The sequence below is a fragment of the Hibiscus syriacus genome, unplaced genomic scaffold, assembly GCF_006381635.1.
Source record: "Hibiscus syriacus cultivar Baekdansim isolate YM2019G1 unplaced genomic scaffold, ASM638163v2 tig00116965_pilon, whole genome shotgun sequence".
NCBI lineage: Eukaryota > Viridiplantae > Streptophyta > Magnoliopsida > Malvales > Malvaceae > Hibiscus > Hibiscus syriacus.
The window spans coordinates 4,345,978-4,357,425 of NW_024063490.1; the positions used below are offsets into that span (position 1 = coordinate 4,345,978).

Here is an 11,448-nt window from a genome sequence, read left to right on the forward strand (position 1 = left end):
CGTTTTTCTAGGGAGAGAAAGACTGGATTTTGTTTATTGGTTGGTGACGCTAGGGAATCCCGACAAAACAAAATGGACCAATCATAGGATTCCACGTAAGGATGTGAGAGCCTTCTCGTCAATCATGCGTTACGGAGAGAGGGAAATTCTCTGAAATAGCAGTTGCGGTTTTACTAGCAGTGAAATACTAGTAAAATCACCAGATTCGACCTTTCGGTTTTAGGCATTTTTACCCAAAAAAATTACTCAACCATTAAATAATGAGAAAATCGCCTCAGTGACCAAAAATGCCTTATAATATACGATTTTAACTAATTTTTTTTGGATTTGCCAAAATGACCAACAAAATCGCAACGCGAAATAAAAATCGCAACGCGATCCCCAGAATCGCAAATCAGTTTCCAAAATCGCAACACGATTCTTTAAAATCGCAATGCGATAGTACAAATTCGCATTGCGATTTTCCAGAATCGCAACGCGAATATGAAAATCGCAACGCGAACACATAAATCGCAACGCGTATCCGTAAATCGCAACGTGTATCCGTAAATCGCAACGCGTATCCGTAAATCGCAATGCGTATCCGTATATCGCAACGCGTATCCATAAATCGCAGCGATAATACATAAAATCGCAACGCGTATCCGTAAATCGCAACGCGATATTTAAAGCGCCATTATAATCGCTACGCGTATTTTATTTTCAAATTACAAAAACGAATATTAAGACAAAATCCCGTAATCGCAACTCATAACCTAAAACCTAAAATCACAACTCAGTCCCATCTCCATCTCTCACTCTCTACGGCGAAATCCGTCCCCATCTCCGAAGATTTCCGTCCCCATCTCCGGCGAAATCCCTCACAACCATTCACGGTCAGAAATCCCTCACAATATTCAGAAATGGAAAATCAACCTCCGAGGGTTAGTTTTTTTAATTATTTTTATTTTGAAATTTTTGCATTATTGTAGGTTTTTCATATTGAAACTGATGATAAGTTTACTGGTCATTTCAATAATAGATTAACCATTTCACTTAGATTTCATTTCGCGTTACGATTCTCTCGTTGCGATTTTCATTTCGCGTTGTTATTCTCTCGTTGCGATTTTCAAGTTAGTATTTGTCTTTGTCTTTGTTCTGTCTTTTGGTTGAAGTAATGCAATCCATTCAAGTTTCAATTTGCAGAAGAGTCGCAACGAGATAAATGAAAATCGCAACGAGAGAATGACTGTCGCAACGAGAGAAATGAAAATCACAACGAGAGAATCGCAACGCGAAATGAAAATCGCAACGAGAGAATCGCAACGCGAAACCAAAATCGCATTGCGATTTTCATTTCGCGTTGCGATTCTCTCGTTGCGATTTTCATTTCGCGTTGCGATTCTCTCGTTGCGATTTTCATTTCGCGTTGCGACAGTCATTCTCTCGTTGCGATTTTCATTTCAACCAAAAGACAAAACAGTGTTGCAAATTTTAGTTTCAAGAATAAACTACTACTTTTTATGTTTATTGTTTTTGGTATATCTTCACAGTGTAGTTTTTGGTATATCTAACTTGGTATGTTTATTGTTTTTGTAGAAATTTTTTTCGGCTTCATTGACATTAAGGAATAAAGTTAGCCTAGCCACTACAATTGCTTCGAAGCTTTCACCTGCTCAAAGACAATTGTTTGAGGAAACCTGCTTCGGGCCATGGCTGAGAGTACAGCATCCGGGTGGAGATGCTAATTTGACCCATTTGTGGCTTCAGACCATGACATCAAATCTACCCGACAGTATACAACGTGGTGAGGAAGAGATATGGTTTCATTTTCCACCAGTTATACGCCCGTGGCATTTTCTTTTCTTCGGGGACTTTTTCTTCTTCTTTTTCTTCTTCAGGATTATATGAATTACAGAATGGATGTTCAACATGTTCATTCACAGTCGTAACTTCCTCCTCATTATCATCAACAATACATTCTTCGGCAACGGCTGTTTCATCATCAAAATTCGGGTATTGACCAATATCAAAATCATTACACGCAGGGTCTGTTTCTTCTTCTGAAACATCATCAAAATCCGTGTATTGACCAATATCAAAGTCCGGATATTGACCAAGACCAAATTTTGAATACTGACTAGTACTCACAATTTTTTCTGTTGGCTCATCATCGTCTAACTGGTCAATACGAAAACCAGAATTTGGTGCTGAAAGTTGATTGGGATTTGGATTAGAGAAAGGTTGTGGGTTTTGAGAAAAACTTAGTTGATTACTACCCGCTACTGACCCAACAATACTACTTCTAGGTTCAACAACATACAATGTAACATCATCTTGTGAAACACTAATGTAAGCAATGAATCGTTCAACATCTTCATTGTCGGTTAACAAATAAACTTTACCATTTCTCTGATAAGATAGCCTAAATCCACTTAGGGGCTCTAAATTCAATTTATTTGAAACACGTAGCATTAGAGTTTCATAAGTTAACTTTTGTAAAGACAATTTTAGTTGAAGATTCATGGGTAAAGGCATATATTGTAAAACACCATGAACATTATCCCATGACCCTCCAAAACACAAATCTATCCAAACATGATCAACATTAGATGATTTCATGGTTGTAAATTAATTTACTAAACAGACGAGCTGCGAAACTAAAACCTGTTGCCGGATTGGGAAGGATGTCGTTGGATATAGGAACGGATGTCGCCGGAGAGAGTGATAGATGGAGATGGAATGAGTTGCGATTTAGGGATTTAGTTTATGATTTGCTGCTGTTTCGTAGTTATATACCCAAAATTTCAGTGTTGTGATTTACAGATTCTCGTTGCGATTTACGGATTATCGTTGCGATTTACATATTCTCGTTGCGATTTACGGATTATCGTTGCGATTTACGGATAGGCGTTGCGATATACGGATACGCGTTGCGATATACGGATACGCATTGCGATTTACGGATACGCGTTGCGATTTACGGATACGCGTTGCGATTTATGTGTTCGCGTTGCGATTTTCATATTCGCGTTGCGATTCTGGAAAATCGCAATGCGAATTTGTACTATCGCATTGCGATTTTCAAGAATCGCGTTGCGATTTTGGAAACTGATTTGCGATTCTGGGGATCGCGTTGCGATTTTTATTTCGCGTTGCGATTTTGTTGGTCATTTTGGCAAATCCAAAAAAAGTTGGTTAAAATCGTATATTATAAGGCATTTTTGGTCACTGAGGCGATTTTCTCTTAAATAATTACTTGTTAGACAATTACTGTCCTAATTTTATTGATCTAACATCTTTTATGATAGTGTGACAAATAGGTGTGGATCAGTATTCGTGCCTTCTTGGGGTTCGTCTGAGCTGGCGCCACGTAGGGGTAAAGTGTAGATCATCATATGTGTCTTCCTGGGGTTCTAGCACGCAACGAAGGTACGGATTACCATCCGTGCCTTCGAAAATTACCCAAATCGTACGTCTTAATTATCCTGACACCCTCCCCTATAAATACCCTCTCATACAACCCTCAAATCACATCAAAACGAAAAATAGTTTTTTCTTATCACTCATTCTAACAAAACTCAAGTAGGTTCTGTTATTATTCTTAGAATGTAAAATTATTGTTATTATATTATAATCATTAAATAGTTAATTATTTTATTATATTTTACTGCTTAAATTTTTTTATGTTTTGCAATTATAAATTGGAAGGCAGATTGCTTCGCTTAGATGGGAATCATATCGCGAGTCATTTTGCCGATACGTTAACAATTTATTTAATTTTTATTGGTTTTATTATTGTGTTATGTTAATTATTTCCAATATTTTTTATTTATTTTTTAGTATTAGTTTATATTTTAATTTGTATATTATTTATTTAATTAGAGGAATGACCATATATTAGACTTACTTATTTGTAATGCTAAGTTAGAGATACCAAGTCGTGTCTGACCGTATTTAATGTAGGTTGGATTCAGTTACATAGCTAGATATAAAGGGCATTGTAACCTTGAAAACAATCTTATTTCTACATTAGTCGATAGGCAGAGACCGGGGACACACGTTCCATCTTCCGTGTGTGGAGTATACGATTACACTGGATGATGTTTCCTTATATCTGAGGTTATTGGTAGATGGGGATGTCATTTGGGGTGTGGCGGATGGTGACTGACATTCGTTGTGTGAGGAGTATCTTGGAGGTATCTCACCTGATTTCAATTATGGTCGAATACCGTTATCATGGTTGGCGATATATGTTGAACATTTGAGCAAAGATTGTTCTGAGGAACAGGCTAAAAGAGTTGCCCAGGCTTGCATATTATGACTGATAGGAGGGATCTTGATACCCGATAAATCTAGCAACCAATTTCATTGTATGTGGTTGCGTCACCTCACAATTTTTGAGTTGTCGGTTCATTCAGTTGTGGCTCCAAAATTTTAACATCTCTGTATAGAGAAATGTGTCGAGTAACTGATTATCAAAAAAATGCTATCCGCGGATGTCTATGCAGTCTGAATCAACGAATAGTCCAATCTCAGCACCATCTACACCTGGCTCACGAAGAGGTTCTTCTGGTGGAGATAAGGGTTCCTCTAAGATGCAAATATTTAGGTCCAACAAGTTGGCAGTTGAATGCATTCCCTTTGAACTTGAATGTATTATGACATACAGGGTTTAGACTGAGTCTTGTGTCGCAGGTATCTCGACATTGAGGTTAAAAAAGCTCGCAGTTGAATACCTGCCCCTGGAACTTGAAGGCATTGTGTCAAATGAGTACTGAACAGATTATTGTGTCGATGGCATCCCCATATTCAAGTAAAAGAAATTGGCAGATGAATGTCTTCCCCTTGAATTGGAAGCGACGTTGCCATACGAATTGTTCGTGGAGCCACCTCGATATACATCATAACAAGTTGCTGATGAATGTCTCCCCATTGAACTTGATGAGATGATACCATGATGTGGATTTCCCATTATGGAATTAAAATCATTGCACATTATTGTAGTTGGGCTGTCAACTTGATTAGATTGTTGAGCCAGCCCATAGTGTGAGTATAATGACATACCACAAACCACATACACTTCAACAAATTTCGCATGCATCTGTGCATCGACCTCTGAATTTTGATTGTGATAATCAACCATCATAGCAACATCGTCATCATTGGAGAGTTCGAACGCTGTATAAGATAACAAAAATACTACTGTTGGAAATCTGTACTGAAGTGATTACAGTCTTCTAGTCTTCCAACATGAACTTTACTTGAAATTTTAGTGATCAACTCCTCAAGAGTGATGTTTCTCTAAAAGGATATTCTCACAGAATGATTTGATATGAAGACAACGCTTGTTTCATCTTCCCTAATTTCTCCATCATAGTAAACAATAGCTGAAATACACCTCATTTTTAAAGTTTGAAAGATTGAGAGTCTTATATCTGCAAAAATAATAGATTAAATATAGCTAATTAAATAAATAATATATGAACTTAAAAATAAAATAAATCTAGAACATTTTAAAAAATCACAGTAAATTTAATAACACAATTTAACATTGTTACCACCTTAGGAAAATGTCTCGATATTTGATCCCGCCTTCCATTTTATACTGCACAAAATAAAAAAATCATTATTACAAAAAATTAATCCAATAATTAAATTTAAAATGACAATAATATAATAAAATTAATTTTACCTTCTAAGAACTATAACAAAATCTATTTAGCTTGATAGAGGAAAATTATAGAAGGAAGAATATGAAATTAAATTTTGGTGTGGTTTTATGTTTATTAACGATAATATTTATAGGGGAGGGGTGAGTGATTCTTAGGATTTGAGCAATGATGGAGTACCCAATAAGTCAAGGAAATAATGGAAGGCCTGGATGGTGATTCGTGCCTTCGCCGTGTGTCAGAACCTCAGGAAGACGTTGATGACGATCCATGTCTTTTTACCACGCTTTCACAAAAGGGTGTTAGATCGGTAAAATTAGGGCGATCGATGCCTGATAGGTAATAATTAAATGGTTGGGTGATTTTTGAGTAAAAATGCTTCGGTTTTATGTTATTTCTTAATAGTTGTAAAAGATTTTTTTTAAATGACACATGGATTTGATTCATAATGGAGATAATAGTTATCAAAAGAGTTATACAAAAGTAAAATATTAAATTTAAAGATACGAAGAAAAATAAAGCTTTCTAATTGAGTATGACAACCAACATCAAAATCCAATAATTTTCATAAAAATTTCTTTTATCTGTCGAATGAAACACTTTATGAAGTGATAAAAGAGTGGTGAGCGAACCAAACAATCTGTTAGGCTGCTTCACTACACAATTATGATTACGTCAGCAAACAACCTTTTACTAAAAGAGGAGATTTGACTATACGTGGCCATCGACAAACCAATCAGAAAATAAATGTTGTGATGATTTTTGTGCGAGAACCAAAATGATCGCAGGCATATGCGAAAAACATACAAAAATCCATAAGGATCGTGTCATAGAAGCTGAGAAAACGCGTGTCACAAGAGCAGAGAAAAACATGTCACAAGAATAGAGATTCTTATTTAAAATTAAAAAGACTCGAGAAAAAAAATAAAAATAAAAGACATATTATAAAAAATAAGGGAAATAATAGCCACCGACGGTCGACAACCAACATTAAGATTAATGTCATCACCGGTTAAGCAAAAATCAAAGAGAAAGAAGAATACGGCACAAAACTATTACAATAAAATTAGGGTTAAAATAAGGGAGAGAGGGGTATGGTTTTTTTAATCTAGTTTATTGGTTTAATAGTGGTAAAAGAATTTTAAATTCAAAAGCATCGTTTTTAATGTATCTCCAAACGAGTCTTTTCAACATAAAATTAATGTTTTTTTAGTTTATTAGTTTGAGTCAATAATCACTTTTTAAAAGTGAAATTTTGACTTAAAATGAATTTTTTTAAAAATATTTTTGTATTTCAAACGAAAATTTTGTATCTCCAAATGACTTCTTATTCCAGTTCAGGACATGTACATAATAGCTCAAAATCAGTAGATTTGGTAATGCTTTTTAAATCTTTCATTGTTTTGATATAAGGTTTTTCATTTATTAAATATAATTTTTAAACATGTATTTAAGTGATTAAAAACAATGCTAATACATGTGTTTTATTGTTGTGCTAATTCTCATGCATTTATTATCTTTGGATAAAATTCATATAGTTTTCTATCATTTTTTTTCACATTCGTTTATTTTGATATAATCTTTAGAAGCTCACCAACAAAAGACGTTTGTTATTAAATGTGTCTTTTGAAAAATGCTTTTAACGAGATGCGTCTTTATAAACAAAAAATCAATTTAATAATTAATCTGAAATGGGAGTTAATTCAAAAATTAAAATTTTGGGCTATAATTTAAATAAAAAAAATTTAGATGACTTCTTAGTAAATTTAGTAAATAAAAGAGGATCATGTTATTGATATCATATGAAATAATTTTACATTTCGTTACACTAGCGTCTCACTGTTATTAATCAACTTTGATTGAATCTATACAATATATAAAAATTATCCATAAAAGATTAACATTTGTTGTATCTTCACTAATTGTGATATGCATTAGAATTGAATTTAACATAAAATCTATAATAATTTTAATTAGTTTATTTTGTTGTAAATTACATTTTCACTAAAATTAAATAATAATGTTTTTAAATACTAAACCACACAATAAATAACATGTATTGTTGTATTCTTGGTTAAACAGAAAGAGTTATTGATGGCAGTAATGGTTCTCTATGTTTTTTTGAATACTATGATGTGATTGAGAGAACATTCATTTTAGCGAGAGAGATGTTTTCTTTGGATTTCGATCCGACTGTCGTAAAGAATAAATATATGATGGAGATTGCAAACGTTGTGACAACTGCCTCTTTCAATATTGTCTTTAAAAGGGTAGGACAAAAAGGGTAGAATTAGATGTACCAAAAAAATTACAGTTATTATTGTCTGTGTCTTTCTTTTTCTGTACAGTTTCTCTCCACACTAGTCATATACAGGGGTTTTCATGTGTTCGAGTTTAATAAATTATCAAAGATGCAATATTATTTGGAGAAAATAATCTCAGTGATAAAAAATGTCTTATAATATATGATTTTAACTAATTTTTTTTGGATTTGTTAAAATGACCAACTAAATCGCAATGCGATCGATAATTCGCAACGCGATCTCCGGTATCGCAAATCAGTTTCCAGATTCGCAACGTCTTTGTGGTCGTGATAGTGGTAATACGTGTCTTCGACACATTCGCGCGAATACTATATTTTTAGAGAAAATTATTAAGAAACAAATGCAATACCACCAGTCGTTACGATTTTGGACTATCGCAATGAATTTGGAATAAATCGCAACGCGAACTTCGACTATCGCAACGAATTTGGAATAAATCGCAATGCGAACTTCGACTATCGCAACGAATTTTGAATAAATCGCAACGCGAACTTCGACTATCGCAACGAATTTAGAAAATCGCAACGCGAACTTCGACTATCGCAACGCGAACTTGAACTATCGCAATGCGATAGTCGAAGTTCGCTTTGCGAATCTGGAAACTGATTTGCGATACCGGAGATCGCGTTGCGAATTATCGATCGCATTGCGATTTAGTTGGTCATTTTGGCAAATCCAAAAAAAATTGGTTAAAATCGTATATTATAAGACATTTTTAATAGAATAGGTATCATATACACGAACTTTAAGCAAAATGAAAAACCCAAAAATAGATTATGATATGATATAAACATTTTATCTGATAGCACAAAGTCTTACATTGTCAAAAGCAAAAATAATTAAAAACTACTTATGAAAGTGCTCATAGAAGGAGAACTACATTAAACTATTTCTACCTTATTTAAGTGGAATAAAAGAGTTTTTATTTTATTTTATATAATGTCAGTAACAGTTTCAACAATAGTTACAACAGCGCCAATGTTTTAAAATTTTTGCAAGTAATGGCTTTGAAAATGGTCTAACAATACATGTGAGACATGCACCAGTTTACTCCATACTAAAAAAGTTGTATGTAAATCCACATATAAATAAGCAAGGTTTTCTTCTGAATAATTCAAAAGTTTTTCATAATACCATCATCATTGCAATCTGTCAGGCCGATGCCACCTCCCAACCCTATTATAGATGACTGAAATTTACAGAAAAGAAACAAGTATAGTTGTAGTAGTCCCGACCAAGCTACCATTAAGCATGGATGAACCAAGGGGGCTGGTGGAGGCGGTCCCCTCTGAAAATTTCAAATTCCCATGAATTTTAGATATTTCTTTAAATTTTCCATTGATAATCTGTTTTCATCCCCTAAAATTTAATAAGTTCGCCCACAACATAAAAACTTACGTCCGTCCTAGTGTAACACTAGCGGTCAAGGAAGAGCTTAACTCTCTCTCTCTCTCTCTTTATTCAACACTTTACAACATTCCGAACATAAAAAGGCGCCATCAAATTTTAGTATCATAAGAATACAGATCCCAAGATGCAGTATGCCATCTCAATATTTCAAGACTTCATTTGCAATATTCACAAGACAATCACCAAGTATGACATTAGGTATCCCATTTCGATATAATAAATGTGCGAAAGCTTTGGAGAGGAAAGATTGAAGAACAGAACATATAGTGATATCTTACTCTAATTTATCTACAATCTTAACATCTATCAGCTTCAATAGTCTAATAAGTTCATAAAGAATTTTTTTCAGCTCCCATTTCCTTCTTTCCTTTCTAAATTATTTCTAAAAGAGCAAGACAAAAACAAAGTAAAGTTTAGCCTTATATTCACCAGGAAGATCTAAACAAGAACAGAGTTCTCAAACATAGAAAGAACTTAAATATTTTCTGTGACAGTTGATATGTCAACCAAAGGCACAAGAAGGTCAATACTTAATTATAAAAAAACTTAACTATAAAAGAAAAGTAGAATAATAACCTTTGTTTTAGACAATAAAATTTAGCCAAGCAAATTTATTTCAATGAAATGGAACCAGAGGACAAGGGAAGGATCAACCTTTTGCAGAACTCAGTTACATATATATCGTGAGCTGTTGTAGAAGAAGAAAAACATCAACACAATCACCAACGTGTCTTCCATGGTTTAGGAACTACCAGTTGAGACATTACAATGCTACATAGACTTAAAAACGGTTGTGGTGAACAAAGAAGCCAATAGGACCCTTTGACTATTCTAAACACACAGATAAGAAAGCCGATTATCTCAATTCCAAAGTCAAACATTTGTAAAATATGACAACAGACCAAATACTAAAACTGGTAATATCATAGAATACTAGAAAACAGAAAATAACTCCTTATATAACAATATCAGCATAATTTTGCCAGGCTTCCACAAAATAACTATTTTCATCATTTTTTATGTAGAAGATGAATAATGATTAAGTCATCAAAACAAAATATTAGAAGCCCTTACAGTGTACAAAGGCCGAAAATTCTATACCAGAACTTGTACATATTAGGTAATTATCTATCTTTACATAAAAATGAAGTGGAAAAGGATACTGAAAAGGCAACGTTCTCACCAATCCAACATGTAGAGTCCGAAAGTGACATTGTAGAGATAGATCTTACGTTGAACCCAGTTCATATCTCTAAACCTTGTAAACAAATGTATATAGATGCCTGGAAAATTTATTGCAGACACAAACAACGATCAACTCAAAATAATCCAATATACAAACTTATGCAGAAAGAAATTACAATTACGAGATCAGTTAATATATGTTGCTCAAATCATCTTAACTTATAATTCAATTTCTATCGGATGCAATTTATTTTTTTCTCAATACAACGTCCATAAAGCACACATGACTATAATAAATTAGCGACGAAAACTCGATGGTTCAATTTCCGAACATAATTGATGTTGTTTACTTTACGATGCTATAAAACAATCAAGAAACATAATAATTTTTCAAGGAAACAAAGACTGAAATTATGCCGAATCACAACAAAGTAAAATCAAGAGCAGTAAAAATGAAGATTGAACGATATTTCAGATAAGTCCACGGATACGGAGCTTAGGTAAACAGTTTAAAAGCAGGAATTGAAGGAATTCAAAGCTAATTTCAATAATAAATAGCTTCAGATTTCTTGAACAACTTGACAAAAAATAGAAGAAAATCTTGAGGATGAAAAGAATCAACAGGTAAAGTCAACGATGCAAAAGGCGTCGAAGGCAACGCTAACAACGGTTCCGGTGGTCGGATCGAGAGAGCGGAGCTCCTATGAGATTTGCTAAGCCAAAGAAATAAAAGTAAGAGATTTTTTTTTTGCCTTCAAGTCTCCTACGGTCGAAGAAGACAGCGGATACTTTTCTTTTGGGTAAAATTCCTCCGAGGTGGCTCAACTATATATTAGTAATAAATAGGTAACTTGTTTACTATGCATTACAATTTAATC

At 33.9% G+C, this 11,448-nt stretch overlaps 1 long non-coding RNA gene across 1 annotated transcript; it reads right to left on the bottom strand.

Annotated features, from left to right (window-relative positions):
* Nucleotides 1–8,934: 8,934 nt before the first annotated feature.
* Nucleotides 8,935–10,652, bottom strand: LOC120191170. The gene is made up of 2 exons (XR_005522667.1): nucleotides 10,040–10,652; nucleotides 8,935–9,263 (listed from the first exon to the last, which is right to left on the bottom strand). It is a non-coding gene; the product is annotated as an uncharacterized LOC120191170 (long non-coding RNA).
* Nucleotides 10,653–11,448: the final 796 nt, after the last annotated feature.